Source organism: Oncorhynchus tshawytscha, linkage group LG12, assembly GCF_018296145.1.
Source record: "Oncorhynchus tshawytscha isolate Ot180627B linkage group LG12, Otsh_v2.0, whole genome shotgun sequence".
Classification (NCBI taxonomy): domain Eukaryota; kingdom Metazoa; phylum Chordata; class Actinopteri; order Salmoniformes; family Salmonidae; genus Oncorhynchus; species Oncorhynchus tshawytscha.
The window spans coordinates 48,159,392-48,185,102 of record NC_056440.1 but is presented as its reverse complement, the minus strand read 5'-3'; the positions used below and the strand labels follow the sequence as shown (position 1 = coordinate 48,185,102).

General features: G+C 44.7%; 1 pseudogene; it reads right to left on the bottom strand.

The window, feature by feature from the left end:
* The window catches only part of LOC121847860, a 44,462-nt pseudogene that overhangs the window by 5,688 nt on the left and 13,063 nt on the right, over positions 1-25,711 (bottom strand).

Sequence of the window (25,711 nt, the reverse complement as noted above, 5' to 3'; positions counted from 1 at the left end):
TCTCGGTTAGTCTTACCTCAGGTTTTCACCCCGAGAGTAATGGGCAGGTGGAGAGAGTTAACCAGGATGTGGGTAGGTTTCTGCGGTCTTATTGCCAGGATCGGCCGGGGGAGTGGGTGAAGTTCGTGCCCTGGGCAGAGATGGCTCAGAACTCGCTACGTCACTCCTCCACTAACCTTACTCCTTTTCAATGTGTATTAGGGTATCAGCCGGTTCTGGCTCCTTGGCATCAGAGCCAGACCGAGGCCCCTGCGGTGGACAATTGGTTTCAGCACGCTGAGGAGACCTGGGAGGCAACCCACATCCACCTTCAGCGTGCCATAAGGCGCCAGATAATTGGCGCAGACCGTCGCCGCAGTGAGGCCCCAGTGTTCGCACCAGGGGACAGGGTCTGGCTCTAGACCCGAAACCTGCCCCTTCGCCTGCTCTGCCGGAAGCTGGGTCCGCGGTTTGTGGGGCCGTTTAAAGTCCTGAGGAGAGTGAACAAGGTATGTTATAGGTTACAACTACCCACTCATTACCGTATTAACTCCTCGTTCCATGTGTCTCTCCTCAGGCCGATGGTGGCTGGCCCGCTCCAGGAGGCTGAAATGCGTAATGTTCCTCCGCCTCCTCTAGACATTGAGGGGGTTCCGGCGTACTCTGTTCGATCCATTTTGGATTCGAGACGTCGGGCGAGGGTCCTTCAGTACCTCGTGGACTGGGAGGGGTACGGGCCGGAGGAGAGATGCTGGGTTCCGGTGGAGGACGTGTTAGATCCTTCCATGTTATCAGAATTCCACCGTCTCCATCCGGATCGCCCTGCACCTCGCCTTCCGGGTCGTCCCCGAGGCCGGTGTCGACGCGCAGCTGGAGCCGCGCGTCAGGGGGGGTACTGTCACGACTGCTGCTGAAGTCATTGCCTCTCCTTGTTCGGGCGGTGCTCGGCGTTCGACGTCACCGGTCTTCTAGCCACCATTGATCCCTTTTTTCATTTTCCATTGGTCTTGCCTTCCCACACACCTGTTTTCAATCCCATTCATTACCTGTTGTGTATTTAACCCTCTGTTTCCCCTCATGTCTTTGTCAGAGATTGTTTTATTGTCAGTGTAGTGTGATTGTTGTATAGGTGCGCGTCGGGTCCTCGTACCCATGTTTGTGTGTTTATGTACATTTAGTGTTATGGAGCATACTCCGTGGACTTTATTAAAAGACTCCATTTTACACTCCGTTTGACTCTCCTGCGCCTGACTTCCCTGCCACCTATTACACTTATGCATGACAGTCAGCTTAGACCCACCCCAACGGCAAAGAGAACTAAGAATGAACAACGCCTTAGACTTAAAAATGAACATGTAGTACAAATAAAGTGGGCGAGAGTATGTCTCCCTACTTTACACTGTAAGGGGTTGGAAACAAGCCCGATAAAGAGCTTTGATGGCGTCACAGAATCTTCCATCATATACCATTTTAATTAGTCTAAAAGCAAGGAGGTCTCTATTCACCGAATTGAAAGCCTTTTGAAAATCTATAAAAACAGGCTAAAGTTGCAGCCCGAACCGCAGTGCAGACCGTAATGTGGTTTATACACACTGGCTTTTCTAAAGCCATTCTGTTCACTATAGAGAGCCTATTTATGATGTAGGAATACAATTGACATATTATATTAATTATCCCTCTACAGTTCAAAAGGATTTTATGGTCATTTGGGGACAGGCTTGATTATGGATTTGTACCATACAGCTGGAATAATGCCATTCTCAAAAGAAGCCTGGAAGAGTTAAAATAATATTTTGAACTATTTTCGATGACTTCAAAACTTCGTAAGACAAATCATTAATTCCTGTAGCTTTCTTGTGGTTTTGCGTGCTAAACCACTTTGTAACATTCTGAGTGTAGTGGGTGAGAAGTCAGGCGCAGGAAGCAGAGAGTTCAGGGGAGTGCTACTTTTAATGCACAAAAAAACGGCGAACATAAGCCAACCCCACGAAAACACAGGGCGTATAATACAACAAACGCCCCAAACAGGGGGACTTAAACTGTCCAGCAAAACCCACGAAATGGGAAAACACGTAACCCATAGACGTGCACACAAGTTTACACAAAACAGATGGTCACAATAATTAATCCCGCACAAGGAACCAGGCGGGCCGGCTGACTAATAAAGCCTCACTAATTATACCCAACTCAAAATAGGTGCACTCAATAAACACATAAGGAGGGGGAGGAAATAATCAGTGGCAGCTAGTAGGCCGGTGACAACGACCGCCGAGCCCCACCCGAACTTGAAGGGGAGCCACCTTCGGTCGGAGTCGTGACACACTTTCTGACCTTCTCCAGGGTAAGACTGGCATTCAGATACTGGTTAGGGGAGTATGACTCCCTATGCATTTCCTCCTGCAACTAACTCATCTCTACAAGAACTTGTTTCTTAAAAATAAAAAAAAAGCTGAACATTTTTGGGCTGTTAACACCTGAAAATAAAAGTGCTAAATCTATTTTCCAATGCAATTTCCATGTTAATTTGATGAACCTTTTTGGGGCCCAACTTGTTGATCTCACTCCAAAACTGTTGTTGGTCTTTTGCTGCTCCAGTTGTCATGCCTAGTAAGTAGCCTTGTACGAGCCTGGGCTTGCGTGAGCCAGAACGGCTCATAGGTTCCTGCCCTATCCCCCTGACTGTTAAAACAGCCTTCACTAACACAGAGAGGCTGATGCCTACATACAGACTCGAAATCATTGGCCATTTTAATAAATGGATCACTAGTCACTTTCATAACCATGTTTACATATCTTGCATTACTCATGCCATATGTATATACTGTATTTTATACCATCTTACCTATGCCGCTTGGTCGTCACTCATCCATATACACACATTCTTATTCCACCCCTTTACGTGTATGTATTAGGTAGTTGTGGAATTATGAGATTACTGCATGTTTTATTAGATTATTATTAGATTACTTACTGCAATGTCGGAACTAGAAGCACAACTATTTCACTACACTCGCAATAACATCTGCTTACCATGTGTATGTGACCAATAAAATTTGACATGATTTGATTTTAATTGGAGGATGCTGCGAAAAGTCTGCGTACACGTCCCAGCCAGTCGGCGCCAACGACTCAAGTGGACAGCGAACCCAGAGGAGAGACCAGAGCTGCGCCAGGACGAAAAGAGGAGGGAGTGGCCTCTCAGCCCAGCAGAGAGGTGGACCCAGCTCCAGAAATGCACACACCACAGAGAGAGGTGTGTTTGCCCAGTAATAAAGACAAAAATTCATGGACAGATAAACCAGAAAAATAAGCTCAGCTTCAGCAGCCTAGAACATCAGATTGGAAATGGACTGAGAAAAGAATACAGTGAATTAGAAAATCAGAAGTAATCAAAAGATGTGAGCCCATGGCTTAAGTTGAGGAGTTCCCTGGAATGAAAGTTATCTGGAGTGTAAAATCGGCAGACTCAATAGCCTTGGTTTCTCAAATGACTGCCTCGCTTGAATCACCAACTACTTCGCAGACAGAGTTCAGTGTGTCAAATCAGAGGGCCTGTTGTCTGGACCTCTGGCATTCTATGGGGGTACCACAGGGTTCAATTCTCGGGCAGACTCTCTTTTCTCTGTAGATATCAACTATGTCGCTCTTGCTGCGGGTGATTCCCTGATCCACCTCTACGCAGACGACACCATTCTGTATACATCTGGCCCTTCTTTGGACACTGTGCTAACTAACCTCCAAACGAGCTTCAATGCCATACAACACTCCTTCCGTGGCCTCCAACTGCTCTTAAACGTTAGTAAAACCAAATGCATGCTTTTCAACCGTTTGCTGCCCGCACCTGCCCGCCCGACTAGCATCACTACTCTGGACGGTTCTGACCTAGAATACATGGACAACTACAAATACCTAGGTGTCTGACTAGAATACAAACTCTCCTTCCAGACTTGTATTGAACATCTCCAATCCAAAATCAAATCTAGAATCGTCTTTCTATTTCGCAACAAAGCCTCCTTCACTCACGCCGCCAAACTTACCCTAGTAAAACTGGCTATCCGACCGATCCTAAACTTCGGCGATGTCATCTACAAAATAGCTTCCAATACTCTACTCAGCAAATTGGATGTAGTCTATCACAGTGCCATCCATTTTGTTACCAAAGCCCCTTATAACACCCACCACTGTGACCTGAATGCTCTAGTCGGCTGGCCCTCGCTACATATTCATCGCCAGACCCTCTGGCTCCAGGTCATCTATAAGTCTATGCTAGGTAAAGCTCCACCTTATCTCAGCTCACTGGTCACGATAACAACACCCACCCGTAGCACCCGCACCAGCAGGTATATCTCACTGGTCATCCCCAAAGCTAACACCTCCTTTGGCCGCCTTTTCTTCCAGTTCTCTGATGCCAGTGACTGGAACGAATTGAAAAAAAATAGCTGAAGCTGGAGACTTAGATTTTCCTCACTAACTTTAAACATCAGCTATCTGAACAGCTAACCGATCACAGCAGCTGTACATAGCACATCTCTAAAAAGCCCACCCAATCTACCTACCTCATCCCCATATTGTTTTTATTTACTTTACTGCTCTTTTGCACACCAGTATCACTACTTACACACCATCATCTGCTCATCTATCACTTCAGTGTTAATCTGCTAAATTGTAATTACTTTGCTACTATGGCCTATTTATTGCCTTACCACCTCATGCCATTTGCACACACTGTATATACTCTTTTTTATTGTGTTATTGAGTGTAGGCTTGTTTATTTATTTATGTGTAACTCTGTTGTTGTTTCTGTCGCACTGCTTTGCTTTATCTTGGCGAGGTCACAGTTGTAAATGAGAACTTGTTCTCAACTAGCTTACCTGGTTAACTTCTTCGATATATGGGGCGCTCTTTTAATTTTTGGATAAAAAAACGTTCCCGTTTTAAACAAGATATTTTGTCACGAAAAGATGCTCGACTATGCATATAATTGACAGCTTTGGAAAGAAAACACTCTGACGTTTCCAAAACTGCAAAGATATTATCTGTGAGTGCCAAAGAACTGATGCTACAGATTACTTGTTGGTTATTACTGCATTGTCGGAACTAGAAGCACAAGCATTTCGCTACACTCGCATTAACATCTGCTAACCATGTGTATGTGACAAATAACATTTGATTTGATTTGATTTTGAAACCAAGATGAAATTTCAAACAGGAAATGCCCCAGATTGTGGAGGCGCTGTGTTCCAATGTCTCCTTATATGGCTGTGAATGCGCAAGGAATGAGCCTACACTTTCTGTCGTTTCCCCAAGGTGTCTGCAGCATTGTGACGTATTTGTAGGCATATCATTGGAAGATTGACCATAAGAGACTACATTTACCAGGTGCTCGCTTGGTGTCCTCCGTTGCAATTATTGCGTAATCTCCAGCTGCGTGCATTTTTCCATTTGGTTCAGAGGAGAAACCAAACTGCCACGAATGATTTATCATCGAATAGATATGTGAAAAACACCTTGAGGATTGATTCTAAACAACGTTTGCCATGTTTCTGTCGATATTATGGAGTTAATTTGGAAAAAAGTTTGGCGTTGTAATGACTGAATTTTCGGGGTTTTTTCTTAGCCAAACGTGATGAACAAAACGGAGCGATTTCTCCTACACAAATAATCTTTTTGGAAAAACTGAACATTTGCTATCTAACTGAGAGTCTCCTCATTGAAAACATCCGAAGTTCTTCAAAGGTAAATGATTTTATTTGAATGCTTTTCTTGTTTTTGTGAAAATGTTGCCTGCTGAATGCTAGGCTTAATGCTATGCTAGCTATCAATACTCTTACACAAATGTTTGTGTAGCTATGGTTGAAAAGCATATTTTGAAAATCTGAGATGACAGTGTTGTTAACAAAAGGCTAAGCTTGTGAGCCAATATATTTATTTCATTTCATTTGCGATTTTCATGAATAGTTAAAGTTGAGTTATGCTTGTCAATCGCTCATGGCTCAACGTGGAAGAGAGATTGACGTCATCACTCCTTGTTTTTGTAAGTGTTGACAAGCTGAAGGTACCGAGCTGTCTGTTTAAAATACTAGCACACAGCTTGGACACCCATGCACACCCCACAAGGCATGCCACCAGAGGTCTTTTCACAGTCCAAGTCCAGAACAGACTATGGGAGGCGCACAGTACTACATAGAGCCACAACTACATTCCACATCAGGTAACTGATACAAACAGTAGAATCAGATTTAGAAAGCAAGTGGAAATACATCATATGGAACAGTGGGGAATGTGAAGTAACAAACTTAGGCACATGCATACACACAACATACACACGTACACATGGATTTTGCATTGTAGATCTGTGGTAGTGGAGTATGGGCCTGAGGGCACACAATGTTGTGAATTATGTACTGAATGTATTGTAATATTATATAACTGCCTTAATTTTGCAGGGCCCAGGAAGAGTAGCTGCTGCCTATGGAGCAGCTAATGGGGATCCATAATAAATACAAATATCACCTATACCTTACCTGACACCCTAGACCCACTTCAATTTGCTTACCGCCCCAATAGATCCACATATGCAATCGCCAATGCACTGCCCTATCCCATCTGGACAAGAGGAAGACCTATGTAAGAATGCTGTTCATTGACTACAGCTCAGCATACAACACCATAGTACCCTCCAAGTTCATCATTAAAAACTTCTTAAGCCTATGGGTTCCCCTACAGGCACTCCAGCCCCCCGTTCAGCTGAAACGGTGGCGCAGGGAATGCAAAAATATTCTTAGAAATATTTAACCTCCACACATTAACAAGTCCAATACCTCAAATTAAAGATAAACACCTCGTTCATCTACCCAGCGTGTCAGATTGTTTTAATGTTTTACGGTGAAAACACAGCATATATTTATGTTAGACCACCACCAAAACAAAGAAAAAACGTAGCCATTTTGTACAACAAAAGATAAAATGACAAAAGCAGGATTAAAAAAATAATAATTCACTAACCTCTTGAAAATCTTCATCAGATGACAGTCATAAGACATGTTCCACAGTACATTTATGTTTTGTTCGATAATATGCATTTTATATCCATAAATCTCGGTTTACATTGACGCCATGTTCAGAAAATTCTCCAAAATGTCCGGAGGAATTATAGAAAGCTACGCCAGATAACAGAAATACTCATCATAAACTTTGACTAAACTTTGACTACATGTTCTACATATAATTAAAAAGATACACTGGTTCCGCTGTGTCACATTTTTTTTTACGTTACGGAAAAAGCCTAACATTGCAATAATCTGAGACGACGCTCAGACGTAACAATATTTCTCCGCTATGTTGGAGTCAACAGAAATACAAAATTACAACATAAATATTCCCTTACCTTTGATGATCTTCCATCAGAATGTAGTGCAAGGAGTCCTAGTTCAACAATAAATCGTTTTGTTTCATAATGTTCAATTCTAGTCTCCAAGGCCAAAAAGATAATCAAGGACAACAACCACCCGAGGCACTGCCTGTTCCCCCGCTACCATCCAGAAGGCGAGGTCAGTACAGGTGCATCAAAGCTGAGACCGAGAGACTGAGAAACCGCTTCTATCAAGGTCATCAGACTGTTAAACAGCCATCACTAGCACAGAGGCTGCTGCCTTATATACAGACTTAAAATCATTGGCCACTTTAATAATTTTTGACATATTTTGCATTACTCATATGTATATACTGTATTCTATTCTATTGTATCTTAGTCTGTGCCGCTCTGACATTGCCTGTCTGAATATTTATATATTCTTAATTCCATTCCTTTAGATGTGTGTATTGTTGTGGAATTGTTTTAGATATTACTGCACTGTTGGAGCTTGAAAGAAGCATTTAATCTCACCCACAATAACATCTGCTAAACACGTGTATGTGAGCAAACCTGTGAACAACATCCTGTTACTCAGAGTCCTAGTCTCATCTTTCCATAGAAGGGTCAAAATAGTTTGTAGGCCAAACCGTTCAGACGCTACAGCCGATTATGTGAGAAGACCAATTTTCAGGATATCTCATGGTCTGACAAACACCTCTCTAGCTCTGTCACCTTTCACCGCAGATGCGGAAGTGTTACATAGGCAGATGCGGTGGATTGAGAAGCATAATCCAAAATGGATATCTCTTGCTTAAACTGAGATTTTTAAGGGGATTTTTTTATTATGATAATTATATTTCTGCAGGGGAGTGGACATCAACTCTAGGGGTTAAACTCTGAAAATAAGGTCTGAGGTTATCTAAAAACCCTACAAAAATCCCATTAATTTCCCGAAGGCTTTGACCAACAAGCCATGGCTAACTCATTTCCGTTTTTAGGACAATAAACTGGCAAGATTTATTCTGTAATTGTAGAGTAATCCTTAATTATTCTGTAATTGTAGAGACATCCTAAAAAATGTCCTCCCGGGCCATTATGTTCTTTTGACATGGCATATTCTAGTCTGCTTCTAGATATACCCATCAAGGCATTGAAGCAGACATTCTCAACTATTGACAATGGCTGCATATCAACTACAATCACTTCTGTAAACAGCGCAGTGATTTCCTCATGGTCCCATAAAGCACTTCTTTTGTGTGAAGCTGTCTAATGTCTGTTGTGGTGCCTGCACTGCTGCCAGCAACGGTTTGGTTTTCATTGCAAGTCCCTTTCAGATGGTTAAGCATTGCACCTGTACTACCATTACACCTCGCAAAGTTTGCATTTCACCACAGTCTCAATTAACTTTCAAAGTTTTGCCATACAGGACTTTGCTGCTGTTTCTTGCTTTTCTCTGCCATTTTTTCTACTGTTAAATGGCAATGATATGCGGAGTGCTTTATATCAGATTTTCGGTTAACCTTTCAGCGGAACCCCTCGACAACAATCCGTTGAAAAGGCAGCGCGCGAAATTCAAAAATATTTTTAGAAATATGTAACTTACACACATGAATTAACAAGTCCAATACAGAAAATGAAAGATAAACATCTTGTTAATCTACCCATCGTGTCAGATTTCAATGTTTTCCAGCGAAAGCACAACATATGATTATGTTAGGTCAGAGTCAAGTCACAAAAACACACAGCCATTTTCCAGCCAAAGATAGGAGTCACAAAAAGCAGAAAAATATATCAAATGAATCACTAACCTTATTTTCAATGTCTGAAGAAAAGCATTGGAACGAGAGCAAACTCTGTCGGGAGCGCACTTCATGAGACCGCTCTGTCAGACCACTCACTCAAAGAGCTATTATGAGCCCCTCCTTTATAGTAGAATCCTCAAACCAGTTTCTAAAGACGGTGACATCTAGTGGAAGCACTAGAAAGTGCATCCTCATTCATATCTCACTGGGATTTCAATAGGGACTGTTTTGAAAATTGATTTCTCACTTCCTGTTTGGATTTCTTCTCAGGTTTTTGCCTGCCATATGAGTTCTGTTATACTCACAGACATCATTCAAACAGTTTTAGAAATGTCAGAGTGTTTTCTATCCAATACTAATATTAATATGCATATATTAGCATCTGGGACAGAGTAGGAGGCTGTTCAGTCTGGGCACGCTATTCATCCAAAAGTGAAAATGCTGCCCCCTATCCCAAAAAGGTTCCGCTAGCGGAACCCCTCGACAACATTCCGCTGAAAAGGCAGCGTGCGAAATTCTATTTTTTTTTTTTAAATATGTAACTATGTAAATATCTTTTTAAATATGTAACTTTCACACATTAACAAGTCCAATACAGCAAATGAAAGAAACTTCTTGTTAATCTACACATCGTGTCCGATTTCAAAAAGGCTTTACAGTGAAAGCACAACATATGATTATGTTAGGTCACCGCCAAATCAAAAACACAGCCATTTTTCCAGACAAAGATAGGAGTCACAAAAAGCAGAAATATAGATAAAAGGAATCACTAACCTTTGATCTTCCTCAGATGACACTCATAGGACACCATGTTACACAATACATGAATGTTTTGGTCGATATTGTGCATATTTATATCCAAAGCTAACCACAGACCACACCTGTTTACATTGGTACGTTACGTGCAGTAATGTTTTGATTCCAAATATCCGGTGATTTTGCAGAAATACTCATAATAAACATTGATAAAAGATGCAAGTGTTATTCACAGAATTAAAGATAGACTTTTCCTTAATCATCTTTTCCAGGGAGTGGGGAACTCTTACTCACCAGGTCCACCACCACGTCCTTGTGGAAGGTGGCTCTCCACTCGGCCGCCACGTTGCACACGTATACCACAGCTTCAGGGTCGTCAGCGTTGACATGGAAGATGGGAGCATTGACCACCTTGGCCATGTCATTGGGGTACTGAGAGGAAATCGCCATACGGGGGTCAGTGGTGAAGCCAATCTAGGGGTAGACAGGGTGATAGAGTTAGCATGCCATCCATCCACACCACTAATGGTTTCCTGGCATGGCTGTAACCCACATGGAACAAAGTATATTTCTATCTTCTCCACACCAGGTGTGGTCTGTGGTTAGCTTGGTGTGAATGTGTCCGCACCTGGTTGTTGACAACCACGTGCACTGTGCCGTGAGTGGAATAGGAGGGCAGGTCGCTGAGATGGAAGGTCTCGTACACGACGCCCTGGCCGGCGAAGGCAGCATCACCGTGCATCAGGATAGACATCACCTGGAACACAAACAATCCAACTTCAAAAACCAACGCATCAGATAAGGTCAGATTAGTGAAGCCGATATGGTGAAAAACATAGTTTCACTCATCCGTTACATATCAGTGTGTATGTGAAGGGCAGAAAAAGGTGCATTTCTTTTTGTCACTGCCGAAACCCGGGATTGAACCTTAAGGGTGCATTTATTACAGAACAAAAAAGGACATTGATCTTTACAAGGACTTCCCCAACACTTTGACAAAATGCATATAATTGCTATTCAAACTGCATTTAAAACCAGCTGTGTCAGTCAGTGGGTTGGTACCTTGTGTCCCTCTGTGTCTCCACAGTAGAATTGCTCGGCCTTGGTCTTGCCCTGCACCACAGGGTCCACGGCCTCTAGGTGGGAGGGGTTAGCCATGAGGGACAGGGTGATGTTGCGGTCCATAACGCGGTTGATCCTCCTGTGGTACATTCCCAGGTGGTACTTCACGTCTCCAGAGCCCTGAAAGAACATAGCCATATCCCACTGAAAGCAGATGTATTGGATTGATTACAGAATCAAGAATTCCCGTGCAGTGGGTGGGGTAGATGGGACTTGCCTCATCAGCAGCCTCCAGCTTGGAGTCAAACTGGCAGAAGATTTGCTCCAGCGGATGACATTGGCCAGGACGTTCAGACGACCCCTAAAAAAACGAGGAGCACTTGTCAGATAAGGCAGACAGTGATGCATGAAACTCATGCATTCCCTCTTGTGTTCCTGCTGTTACCTACCTGTGTGGCATGCCCATGACAATGTTCTCCACACCTTTCTCGCTGGACTTGTCGATGATGGTCTTGAGGGCGGGGATCAGAGACTCGCAGCCCTCCAGGCCGAACCACTTCTCTGACGACCACTTCCTCTGGAGAAACTCCTTGAACCTGCGGTACACAGCGTACAACATCAGCACACAGCCATATCCTTTTGGAGAGAAGGACTCCAGAAATCTCATTGATATTAGTGTGTAGGATTGGCACAATGTAGTGTTGCACGGTATACCGAAACTTCGGAACTTTTTCGATACTAGAACATGAATAATGGTTCAGTAACAATTAAGTCTCGCGTCGTATACTGACTGAGTGGATCATGTCTGTCTAGTAATTTGTCCAAATTTTCTCGAGGCAATTAGTAGCCTGTGTTACTTGCTCTTGCGCATGCAATGTTGCATCAGCTGAAACAGAGCAATCCACTTCTAAGAAGCAAAGAGAGCAAGAGAAGACTGGGAGAGATAGAGCTTCTGACAACAAAACGAGTAATGAACAGCAGAATCAGACAACCCCATTGTAGAATAGTTAACCTAGTCAGCTTGTCGTTGTGCTCATGCGAGAAATAAATATTCCTCTAGAGGTGCATTCAAGTTGCGAGTTCAAAAAGGGAGAGCATCTTGCATTTTGATTGGCAGACAGTACACCATATTTCTTAATGCAAAATCAGGAAAAACCCTCCACCCACTTTGTTAAAAAGAGAGGGGATCCCAGGTTCCCATTATTACTTAATTGATTTCTCAACTCCTGAAAATGGGCACAATCTGCACTGTTTTAATAATTATCCTCTTAAGTCGACCCTCTACTTTTTCGAACATTCTGTTAAAAATCGTGCAACATTTTGGCGTCCTGCTACTCATGCCAGGAATATAGTATATGCATATGATTAGTATGTGTGGATAGAAAACACTCAGATGTTTATAAAACTGGTTAAATCACGGCTGTGACTATAACAGAAAGTGCGTTTCATCGAAAAGTGCAGGAAAATCTGATCACTGAAAATGGAAATAAATATCCATGCGCCACTTCCAGGAATTGTTAAAGGTGAACCCGATTAAATGAGGCCAAGGTTGCAGTACCTACAGCTTCCACACGATGTCTAGAGTCTTGTCATTTGCTTTGGCTTTGATTCTTGGTCAACCCAAGGGAACCGATTCCCTCCGGTCTCCGACAGGATGTTTTGGTTGAGATTTCTCCAGACATTTTTTCCAGACGGACACCTATAGAATTTACATCGCCTCCTGATGAATTTTATCGCTTATTAACGTGTACTAACACCTAAAGTTGCATTACAAAAGTATTTCGAAGTGTTTTGTGAAAGTTTATCGTCAACTTTTTTAATTTTAAAAAATGACGTTACGTTATGAAACGCTATTTTTTTCCGTTTATCACACAGTCTTCATAGATCGATATCTAGGCTATATATGGACCGATTTAATCGAAAAAAAGACCCAATAGTGATTATGGGACATCTAGGAGTGCCAACAAAGAAGATGGTCAAAGATAATGAATGTTTTATATTTTATTGTGCGGTTTGTGTAGCGCCGACTATGCTAATTATTTTGTTTACATCCCCTGCGGGTCTTTTGGGGTGTTACATGCTATCAGATAATAGCTTCTCATGCTTTCGCCAAAAAGCATTTAAAAAATCTGACTTGTTGCCTGGATTCACAACGAGTGTAGCTTTAATTCAATACCCTGCATGTGTATTTTAATGAACGTTTGAGTTTTAACTAATACTATTAGCATTTAGCGTAGTGCATTTGCATTTCCAGAGCTCTAGATGGGACGCCTGCGTGCCAGGTAGGAGCAAGAGGTTTAAGGCTTGCTGTTAGCTAGCCAGCTGGAGTTCGATGGCTGGCTTGCTAGTTTAACGTTAACATTGAACCTAACTTATTTGGTTAACTTTAGCTATGACAATCGGTTTGTATTGCTAGTAACGTTACTCTATGGATTGGGATTATAATTCATTTTTTAGCTAGCTAAAATTAGCTGAAATTAGATAGCTAAAATTAATTTACGTGTATGAATTGTGTGTAATGTTAGTGATGCTTTCTCAGAAAGCCATTTCGCATTGCTAGTTAAAGCCTAATGTTAGCGAGCTATAGGTAGCTATGACAAATGGGTTTGTATTGCTAGTTAAAGCTTGCTGTTAGCTAGCCAGCTGACGTTAGATAGCTGGCTAGCCAACATTACGTGTATGAAGTGTGTGTAGTGATCTCAAAATTACATTTTGCATCTATTGTATAGTAATGCTAAAATGTTTGCATCTGGAATATGTCTTTCAGCATCAATCAGTAGAACACGCCCGACTCTAACAGCTGGTGATGTTGAATGGGCCGGTCTCCCAGGCAGCCTCGCGGTCTGGTGAGGCTGGCAGCCCGAGGATCTGAACCCGAGGTAGAAGCCACCGGAGGGGGAGACATAACCGAGGACAAAGACGCAGGCACCTCCGGATTCTATCTTGATTGGGAAGCCACCCAGGACGAAAGCGCCGGAACCTCTGGATCCAGGGCGGCAAAGCTGTTTCTGGTCTGTGTCAGCTCCGGGCTCAACATCTCCATGGAGAACCCCCCGCCTGAGGAAGCCTTCTTCGACTTCCACGGCGGGTGACGTACCTCTAAGGCTGGTTAGTTGGGTCGAGATCAGCTCCGGGAAAGCCATTTGGGGAAGAAACCCTGCCTAGCATCGGCCAGTCGGCTGTGGAGAGCCGACACGGCGGCGAAACTTCCACCAAACCAGAGCGGTGCCCAGCGAGCGGCGATCAGGTTTCGGCATTCAAACAGCGTTCAACAACGAGTGAAGTGTTGTAGAGTCACTGACCTGGTGGAGCGAACCATGCGGGCCAACAGGGTCCTCTTCTCCTCCAGGGTGAACTGCATGACGCCGGGCTTCTCAAACTTCTCCCTGATCCACTGGCACTGGTCCAGGTCATTGATGAACATGAACTCCACCCCAATGTGCTGGCAGTAGGCCATCTGAAATATGGGACAATGTGTCTTGTCACTTTACAAGGCTAATAAGCCTGTATTATACACCATTCATCCGGTCAAGACAAAACGGTTGACAGGAAACCAACTTATTTGACAGACGTGTGTGGTTTAGTTTGAATACCTCCAGGCGGCGGATGATCTCTCTCAGGGGCAAGTCTGTCTCAGTGCCCCCGATGAAGGTGGTGGTAGGCAAACGGAACACTTTGTCCAAGTCCGACTCATCCAGTCCATAGAAGCCTGTCCAGCATCCAGGGGCAGCAGACCGTCCAGAAGGGCGGAGGAGCAGGAGGGAATGGGTTGAGGAGGGGGGCAGGGTAGCCTAGTGGTTAGAGTGTTGGACTAGTAACCGGAAGGTTGCAAGTTCAAATCCCCGAGCTGACAAGGTACAAATCTGTCGTTCTGCCCTGAACAGGCAGTTAACCCACTGTTCCTAGGCCGTCATTGAAAATAAGAATTTGTTCTTAACTGACTTGCCTAGTTAAATAAAGGTAAAAAAATAAAAATAAAATGTGGAGACAGTCAGGCCAGAGGAGAAAACACCCAGAGACCAGACACACAGGGGGAAAGAATGTAGGCCACAAAGACATCCACCATTGAAAAACAAAAACAGAAAACAACCAGTTATTAGGATTTAGGTCAAAAAGAGACAAAAAAAGAGGGCAATGTTGGATTAAAACACAGGAATATGCCATATGGTTGATGGCACCAGAATGGCAACATTGAGTTAATGCAGACAAATCAAAAGGTTGTGCAGCATCACAGGCAAACAAATAGAACAGCGGTGGAGACATGCAACATGAATGAATGTAAAGTGAATGAAGGGGTGAGAAAGCGTGGTTGAGTGGTTACAAAACAAGCACACAACATTGAATGAGCTATATTTGTGGGGTAAAAAAAAAATGCCCTTGCCGAACTGATTTTACTAACACATGTACTGTACTGTTTTTACAGGGTCTAGCAGAACGCTTATGACCTGAGCTGCACCCAAAATTATACATTTTCATATGTTCTTATTAGAGGTCAACCGGTTAATCGGAATGGCCGATTAATTAGGGCCGATTTCAAGTTTTAAAGAGAAAGACCTTGTGCCTGAGACCATCCAATAGCCCCTCTCAGGCTGCACTTACTACACTTGGATCAGTTGATTTATTTCCACATAGAAACATTGAAAACTGAGGAGACTATGACTTGTACACTCGGACATGTGCTCATCTGTCTAGACTGGCACTTACACAAAATCTTCTCCCTACAGGTCTGCAAACATTGAAGAAGTAGAAACCAAGATCAGGAGTAAGGCCAGGGTGTAGGGCACAAAAATCCTAACAAACCTGATTGAGCTCCAGGCTTGATGATTATGTCACGACTTCTACCGAGCACGGGGCATGTTTTTCACAAAATTGGATCTCAGGAGTGCGTACAATCTGGTGCGTATTAGGAAGGGTGGTGAGTGGAAGACGGCATTTAGCACCACCTCAGGTCATTATGAGTACCTTGTCATGCCATATGGGTTGATGAATGCTCCATCAGTTTTCCAATCATTTGTAGATGAGATCTTCAGGGACCTGCACGGGCAGGGTGTAGTGGTGTATATCGATGATATTCTGATATACTCCGCTACACGCGCCGAGCATGTGTCCCTGGTGCGCAGGGTGCTTGGTCGCCTGTTGGAGCATGATCTATATGTCAAGGCTGAGAAATGCTTGTTCTTCCAACAATCCATCTCCTTCCTAGGGCATCTGATTTCCACTTCAGGAGTGGAGATGGAGAGCGACCGCATTACAGCCGTGCGTAATTGGCCGACTCCAACCACGGTAAAGGAGGTGCAGCGTTTTTTGGGGTTTGCCAATTACTACCGGAGGTTTATCCGGGGTTCTGGTCAGGTGGCTGCTCCCATTACCTCACTGCTAAAGGGGGCGCTTGCAGTGGTCGGCTGAGGCAAACAGGGCTTTTGGGCACCTGAAGACTCTGTTTACCTCGGTGCCTGTGTTGGCTCATCCGGATCCCTCTTTGCCATTCATAGTGGAGGTGGACGCATCCGAAGCTGGGATAGGAGCAGTGCTCTCTCAGCGTTCGGGTACGCCACTGAAGCTTCGCCCCTGTGCTTTCTTTTCGAAGAAGCTCAGCCCGGCGGAGCGAAACTATGATGTGGGGAACCGAGAGCTGTTAGCTGTCGTAGCAGCCTTGAAGGTGTGGAGGCATTGGCTTGAGGGGGCTAAACACCCTTTTCTCATCTGGACTGACCACCGCAATCTGGAGTACATCTGGCAGGCGAAGAGACTGAATCCTCGCCAGGCAAGGTGGGCCATGTTTTTCACTCGTTTTGTGTTTACTCTTTCTTACAGACCAGGCTCCCAGAACGTTAAGGCAGACGCATTGTCTCGGCTGTATGACACAGAGGAGCGATCCATGGATCCCACTCCCACACTCCCAGCTTCGTGTCTGGTGGAGCCTGTGGTGTGGGAGCTGGACGCGGACATTGAGCAGGCGTCACGTGCAGAGCCCTCTCCCCTGAGTGTCCAGCTGGTTGTCTGTACGTTCCGTCTGCTGTCCGCGACCGATTGATCTATTGGGCTCACACGTCACCCTCCTCTGGTCATCCTGGGATAGGTCGGAAGATGCGCTGTCTTGATGGGAGGTACTGATGGCCCACTTTAGCTAAGGACGTAAGGATTTATGTTTCTTCCTGCTCGGTGTGCGCCCAGTGCAAGGCTCCTAGACACCTGCCCAGAGGTAAGCTACAACCTCTACCCGTTCCTCAACGGCCGTGGTCGCACCTGGATTTTTTTGACTGATCTTCCACCTTCACAGGGTTACACCACGATCCTGGTTGTTGTGGATCGGTTTTCGAAGTCCTGTCGTCTCCTCCCTTTGCCCGGTCTCCCTACGGCCTTACAAACTGCAGAGGCCCTGTTTACACACGTTTTCTGGCACTATGGGGTGCCTGAGGATATAGTGTCTGATCGGGATCCATAGTTCACATCAAGGGTCTGGAAGGCGTTCATGGAGCGTCTGGGGATCTCGGTTAGTCTTACCTCAGGTTTTCACCCCGAGAGTAATGGGCAGGTGGAGAGAGTTAACCAGGATGTGGGTAGGTTTCTGCGGTCTTATTGCCAGGATCGGCCGGGGGAGTGGGCGAAGTTCGTGCCCTGGGCAGAGATGGCTCAGAACTCGCTACGTCACTCCTACACTAACCTTACTCCTTTTCAATGTGTATTAGGGTATCAGCCGTTCTGGCTCCTTGGCATCAGAGCCAGACCGAGGCTCCTGCGGTGAACAATTGGTTTCGGCATGCTGAGGAAACCTGGGAGGCAGCCCACGTCCACCTTCAGCGTGCCATAAGGCGCCAGAAAATTGGCGCAGACCGTTGTCGCAGTGAGGCCCCAGTGTTCGCACCAGGGGACAGGGTCTGGCTCTCGACCCGAAACCTGCCCCTCCGCCTGCTCTGCCGGAAGCTGGGTCCGCAGTTTGTGGGGCCGTTTAAAGTCCTGAGGAGTGTGAACAAAGTATGTTATAGGTTACAACTGCCCACTAATTACCGTATTAACCCCTCGTTCCATGTGTCTCTCCTCAGGCCGGTGGTGGCTGGCCCGCTCCAGGAGGTTGAAGTGCGTGATGTTCCTCCGCCTCCTCTAGACATCAAGGGGGTCCCGGTGTACTCTGTTCAATCCATTTTGGATTCGAGACGTCGGGCGAGGGGCCTTCAGTACCTCGTGGACTGGGAGGGTTACGGGCCGGAGGAGAGATGCTGGGTTCCGGTGGAGGACGTGTTAGATCCTTCCATGTTATCAGAATTCCACCATCTCCATCCGGATCGCCCTGCACCTCGCCCTCTGGGTCGTCCCCGAGGCCGGTGTCGACGCGCAGCTGGAGCCGCGCGTCAGGAGGGGGGTACTGTCACGACTACCGAAGTCGTTGCCTCTCCTTGTTCGGGCGGTGCTCGGCGTTCGACGTCACCGGTCTTCTAGCCATCATTGATCCATTTTTCATTTTCCATTGGTTTTGTCTTGTCTTCCCACACACCTGTTTTCAATCCCATTCATTACCTGTTGTGTATTTAACCCTCTGTTTCCCCTCATGTCTTTGTCAGAGATTGTTTATTGTCAGTGTAGTGTTTTTTGTATAGGTGCGCGACAGGTCTTCGTACCCATATTTGTTTATATTAATTTTTCTATTTATTGTTATGGAGCATGTTACTTGGACATTTATTAAAAGACTCCATTTTACACTCTGTTTGACTCTCCTGCGCCTGACTTCCCTGCCACCTATACACATATATCTGACAGATTAGTTCATTAGTTGAATCAAGTGTCTTAGTGCTAGGCCAAAAACTAAAATGTGCACCCCTAAAGGTCTGTAGGACCGCGATTGGGAAAACACTGGTCTATGGGTTGTTTTGAGTCATTACTGCTGTTGAAGTCAGCTCTCGTGTTCAGTCTGTTCCGGTGACTTAGTTCTGCATGGATAGGCCTTCCTAGTAAACTGCCTAATGAGCCCCCCCGTAAGGGGAGGGGTGATACTCTGAAGGGGTAGGGCTCGTCTCTGGACTACCGTTCATAACAGCTCCACCATTCCCTTAGTTGGGAAGTCAGTTAGTGGAGAGGTGATGCTCTCTGACAGGCCATGGCTGTTTGTTCCTTTCCCCTTCTCCTCACTGGTCCTCTGGGGTGTTTGGTGAAGTTGTTCTAAGATGCTGATCTAGGGTCAGTTTAACTTTTCCCCCACTAGCAGTTAAGATTAGAATTGCAGGAGGTGAAGCTGATCCGAGATTTGCACCTAGGGGAAACTTCATTCGTGATTGATCCTCTGGAGGCGGAGGCTCATTAGCACCATCACAGCCAGGGGATTGGGCAACTTTGTGCCTTTTAAAATTTGGTCGGGCAAAACAATGGTGGAAAAATATCACTTTCAATTTATGATAACCAAGAAGTTGTACGGGTGACACAGCAAGCATAGGATAACGCATAGAGGTTAAATATGTGGATTTACAGTAGTAACCTACTCATTCACTTCTCCAGACCCAGATCACCTCTTCTGAGACCTGGACAAAAAACCTATTTTAATGGAAATTCTCAATTGTGCATGCTTTTTATTACAGGATTAGTCTTAATCTCTGTCTGCAAAACCAGCCCCCAAAATGGGTATAATAATAACTATTTTCAACACAAGTAACAAAATAGCTATTCAAATAATACATTGAAATCATACATTAAAAACATCTATATAAAAGTGTATCTTCAGCAGGGATATAAAAAGAGGCACTGAATCGGCAAGCCTGATCTCCTCTGGCAGACCATTCCAAAGTCTAATGGCAAATGTCTTTCCTTTTCAACCTAGAATTTGGAATGGTCAACAGTGCCCTGCTGGATGTTCTCAGGCTGCATTCGGGCTCATAAGGAGCTAAAATATCTGAGAACTAGAATGGGGCTAAACCTATCCTTAAATGTGATATATCTTATGCGTAAATTCATGGTGGGTGCTGCTATGGTGACCAGTGAACTGAGATAAGGCGAGGTTTTACTTAGCAAAGAATTATAGATGACCTGGAGCCAGTGGGTTTGGCGATGAGTATGAAGTGATGGCCAGCCAACGAGAGCATACAGGTCGCAATGGTGGGTAGTATATGGGACTTTGGTGACAAAACGGATGGCACTGTGATAGACTGCATCCAATTTGTTGAGTAGAGTGTTGGAGGCTATTCTGTAAATGACATCGCCAAAGTCGAGGATCGGTAGGATAGTCAGTTTTACGAGGTTATGTTTGGCAGCATGAGTGAAGGAGGCATTGTTGCGAAATAGGAAGCCGATTCTAGACTTAATTTTGGATTGAAGATGTTTAATTTGGGTCTGGAAGGAGAGTTTACAGTCTAACCAGACAGCTATGAATTTGTAGCTGTCCACATATTCTAGGTTAGAACCGTCCAGAGTAGTGTTGCTGGACAGGCGGGCAGGTGCGGGCAGTGATCGGTTGAAAGAGCATGCTTTTAGTTTTACTTGCATTTAAGAGGAGTTGGAGGCCACATAAGGAGAGTTGTATGGCATTGAAGCTCGTCTGGAGATTAGTTAGCACAGTGTCCAAAGAAGGGCCAGAAGTATACAGAATGGTGTCGTATGCGTAGAGGTGGATCAGAGAATCACCAGCAGCAAGAGCGACATCATTGATGTATACAGAGAAGAGAGTCGGTCCAAGAATTTAACCCTGTGGCACCCCCATAGAGACCGTTAGAGGTCCGGACAACAGGCCCTCCGATTTGACACACTGAACTCTATATCAGAGAAGTAGTTGGTGAACCAGGCGAGGCAGTCATTTGAGAAACCAAGGCTATTGAGTCTGCCGATAAGAATGTGGTGATTGACAGAGTCGATAGCCTTGGCCAGGTCAATGAATACGGCTGCACAGCATTGTCTCTTATCCTCCTACTTGTCTCTTATCCCCCTGCACCCCATCACTGCTCAGTACGGGGTAAAAGTACTGTGCTCCTTTCTCCCCGGTACGCATGCACGAACACACAGATGCCAAGTAGGACTGATCTGTAACATCATGGGCCAAAAAGGTGACAGAAAAGGTTTTTGTATGGTGCAAGAAACCACTTTACAAAATAAACTAATGAGAGCTTGAGAGGCGGTTTTACAATAGGACTTGGGGATGCAGATAGCCTAGTGGTTAAAGCGTTCGACTAGTGTTGCGTCAAAAAACAGAACACTCAAAACATGAGCACAATGGCAGCTCTTCCTTTAAAGAACTCCAGGCCTCAAGAGGGCAGATAACCCAAAAACACGGGTGGAACTAAAAAATTGAGCCAGGATTTCTGGAGGGACTACTTTTACATGCGCAGATAAGCATGGGTATAAAATGTTTGGGCTTAGCTTTGCTTGGGTCCTCAACATACAAACAGCTCATTGTTCAACCCTAAAGACGCAACTGGTATGTAATGTTTGGAATTATTTATTATGTTGCATCCAGTGCTTAGCACAATTTACATGTTTAACTCTGGTAGGAGTGGTGACTTATTTTTGTGGATATTTTCTGACTGCAGAAGTAATTGCTTGAAGTGCTAGATTAAATTGTTTAAACGTTTACTTTATTCAAAGCTATGCTTTGTTGCTGTGTCATGCATTGCTTATTGTGTAAAATAATGCATGTTTATTCTCTGTTTAAGGTTATCAACCTATTCCTTATTCCTCTGTCATTCAACTACTCTATTCAACAAATTAACTGTTTCAACATATTCAACAAATGGCATCAAAACCGTAATAAAACACTAAAAAGGAATTGAGTTGTCCCTTTGCATCCTTCACGTGTTGAGCAAGCCATTTTCAAGTTTGGGCAGAGCTGAAATAATTACAACACCTAGACAACTTGACAGTTGATAACCAACGTGGCAGTGAAGACAAAAGGATTAACGGCCCGAAGTCAGGAAAGCTGTCGTCGCAGAGAGGAGAAATTGGCTTACATCTCAAAATGGCGGAGGGAACTCTTGGGAAAACCGTGAAGGAGCTGAAGCAAGAAAGAACTTTAGCTAAGAGTGCTTTTACCAAGCAAGCAAACTTCCTTAACAGAGGTGCAAAACACATGACTAAGAGCGAACTGCGAGAGGAGTTCAAGAAGCTCACGTCGGAGGCAAGGAAGGTCAGTGAGACAAATTATGAATACGGGGCTGAACTTCTGGCAGACATTGAAGCTGAAACCGATGAGGGTGAAGAAGCTGACCTGAGCAAACATCAGCAGACTGAACTTGAGAAGACATTCCAAGAATGCAAAGTACGATTGGATGAGGTCAGGGGGATGATCCAGTCCAACCTATGGCCTAGATACGGGGAGGACGAGGTGAAGTCTGCAATCAAAAAAGCTGAGACCGCCAGTGATGGAGTTGTTCAAATACCTGTTACTGCTGTAAATAGAGATGGCTTCGAGCTACGGTAGGATAGTGCGAAGGCACAAGTCCAAGATGCAATCACAAGCCTAGCAGAGTGGGAGATGTGGATTCCAGTAGCAGAAAAAGAATGGCTGGAAGCCAGAGTAAAGGATCTGAAAGCATTCAGAAACAACCTTGAAGCAAGGAGGGCAGGATTTCTCACAGCGCAAAGAATTGCAGAAGAGGATAAAGACAGAGGGAGAGTGCCGCAGATGCCCGTGCCAGCTCCACAGCCGACACTGAGAATAAAACCTACCTGTTTACCCAGGTTCAGTGGGTATAAAAGGAATTTCCATCGATGGAGGAGAGACTGGGAGAGTCTACAGAAGCAGGGGGAACCAACAGGCTCAGTCGAAGTAAAGAAGATCCTTGACAGTGTAGATGAGAGAATGTGCAGTGACCTCAGTTTGTCTACGTACAATACTGCTGAGGACATGTTCAGGGTGCTTGAGTACAGGTATGGAAACAAGTCTACAATTGCGTTGGAGATAATTGAGGATCTGGAGAAAATTCCTGCTTTAAATCAGCCAAGGAAAGTTATCGACATGATCCAAACTATAGAGAAGGCACTGGATGATCTCACAGAGCTTGGAGGCACAGGAGCCATCAACAACCCTCTAGTGATCAAATCCATAGAAAGCAAGTTACCTGACAACATCAAGCGAGATTGGCTTGTCTTCATGGTTAACCCAAGGAATAATGTCACGCCGGACAATCACTTTGAGAACCTTCTTAAATTCCTGACAACACAGGAGGAAATTCTTGAAAAATTAGAGCAGCTGGGAGTGAGTGAAAAGCCAGAAAAGAAATATGCTTGTGTGGAGAGAAAATATGCGTCCACACGTTCCACAAGGAAAGGCGGCTATGTTGTCTGTGGAGATGAAAAGCATAGAGAAAATATCTTCTTTTGCAAGCATTTCAAAGAACTGAAGCCTGCGGAAAAGTTTGATGCTGTAGAAAAGCTGGGGGCCTGCAAGAGGTGCTTGGTCTGTCATGGAGAAGATGATGAATGCAAAGACACTTACCTGTGCAGGAAAAGAGACTGTAAGAAAGACCATCATTTCTTTCTTTGTCTGAAAGGAGATTTCAAGAGGAGTGACTCAGACAGAAGACAATCCAATGTGAGAAGGTATACGTTTACAGAGGAGTAGGAGGAATTTGTATCTAAGCTCTCCCCAGAGATGGCAGAGAAATTCAAGAAAGCATTCACCAACATCACTGCGAAAACAAACTGTGTCGAAAAGAATCAGCTGGGAGTGACTGAGTCAAGTGCAGTAGAATAATTGCCAGTTATTCTAATGCTGCTCAAGGTAACTGCCAATGCAGGACAAAAAATTGGAACCCTGATCGACTTGGCATCGGACACAAACTACATCAATCACAGAGCTGCCAGAAGATTAAATCTTCGAAGTGAAAACGCCACTTTAGTCGTTCATGGAGTCGGAGGAATGGCCATGAAGGTTAGAACCAGAAGATATCTCCTCAGAGTGAGGGTCAAAACACCCATAGGCACGGACAGAGCTCGTGAGCTTATCTGCTATGGTTTGAATGAAATTGCCAACATCCACAGAGTCATCAAAACTGAGCAACTCAAGAAGTTCTTCCCAGAAGTCAATCTAGGAGATCTGAGTAGACCGGAGAGTATTGAGCTACTGATAAGCCACCGCGAAGGAAGACTTGCTCCACAAAGAGTGAAGGTGATTGGAGACCTTGTCTTGTGGGAAGGCCCGCTATAAAAGACTGTTGGTGGAGCACATCCAGATCTGTTTGAAGAAGTGGATATAGCCGCACACAGGTCTGAAACACACTTTGCTCGATCCATGAGAGCAACTGCTGTCAAGTATCAAGAGATAGCTAAGCTGTTTACAGCTGAAACCAAAGGCACAGTTGCTCGCAGAGAGTTCTTGGATTGGTGGAAATGGGACAGCATTGGAGCAGCTCGCGACCCAAAGTGTGGAGGATGCCGGTGCGGCAACTGTCAACCAGGAGGCAAGGAAATGACTCCTGAGTGAGGAAAGAGAGCTGGAGATCATAATGAAAGGCCTCTCCTACATCAAAGCAGATGCTCACTGTGATGAACCCCACTGGGACACAAAATACCCCTGGATTCAAGATCCAAGTTCCCTTCTTGACAACAGGAGTGGGGTGGAAGCCACCTTCTTGAGAACAGAAAAGCAACTCAAAAAAGAGCCAGAGTGGAGAATAGCATACACAGCTCAAGTCCATGAAATGGTGAAGAGAAGAGCAGCAAAGAAACTCACCAAAGAGCTCATTGCCAGCTGGAAGGGGCCAGTATGGTATGTCAGTCACTTGGTGGCGCCAAACCCGCACTCTCTCACAACACCTGTGCGACTGGTTTGGAACAGCAGTCAGAAGTTTAGAGGGGTCAGCATGAATGACCTTCTGCTGAAAGGGCCTGATGTCCTCATCCCATCCCAGTACTACTCAGGAGAGGCGTCCATGCTGCCCTCGGCGACATTAAGAAAATGTACAATTCTGTGTGGTTGGAAGACCTGGAGATGCACCTCCACAGATTTCTCTGGAGAGACACTGAGGAGGAAGAGATTGAAGAGTATGCGATCACCAGAGTCAACATTGGCGATTGACCAGCAGGGTGCATTGCGCAATTGGCTATGAGAGAGACAAACTGCCCATGTTTTTTCACCTGGAGGAGGAACGTAGGATCCTTGAAGAGGATACCTATGTCGATGACATCCTGACTTCCCATAATGACTTGCAAAAGCTGGACCAGAACACCAAAAGGTTTGAAGAGATCCTGAAGGCAGGCGGCTTCTTCCTCAAGCCCTGGGTCCGATCAGATCAAACTGGGAGGCAGGAGATCGTACCAGGAGAACAAGGAGCGCAGTCAAGCACAGCACTCATTCTCCCAAACCAAATGCGGAAAGGAGACAATAAAGCCCTTGGAGTTGGATACCTTGTTGAGGAGGATAAACTGTACCTCATGACTTCAATCAATTTCTCAAAGAGGAAAAAGAAAATTAGTATTCAACTACTCTATTCAACAAATCAACTGTTTCAACATATTCAACAAATGGCATCAAAACCATAATAAAACACGAAAAAGGAATTGAGTTGTCCCTTTGTATCCTTCACGTGTTGAGTAAAGCCGTTTTCAAGTTTTGGCAGAGCTGAAATAATTATAACACCAAGACAACTTGACAACTAGTAACCGGAAAGGTGTAAGATCGAATCCCCGAGTCGACAAGGTAAAATTATGTCGTTCTGCCCCTGAACAAGGCAGTAACCCACTGTTCCTAGGCCGTCATTGAAAATAAGAATTTGTTCATAGAAGCACAAGCATTTCGCTACACTCGCATTAACATCTGCTAACCATATGTATGTGACAAATAACA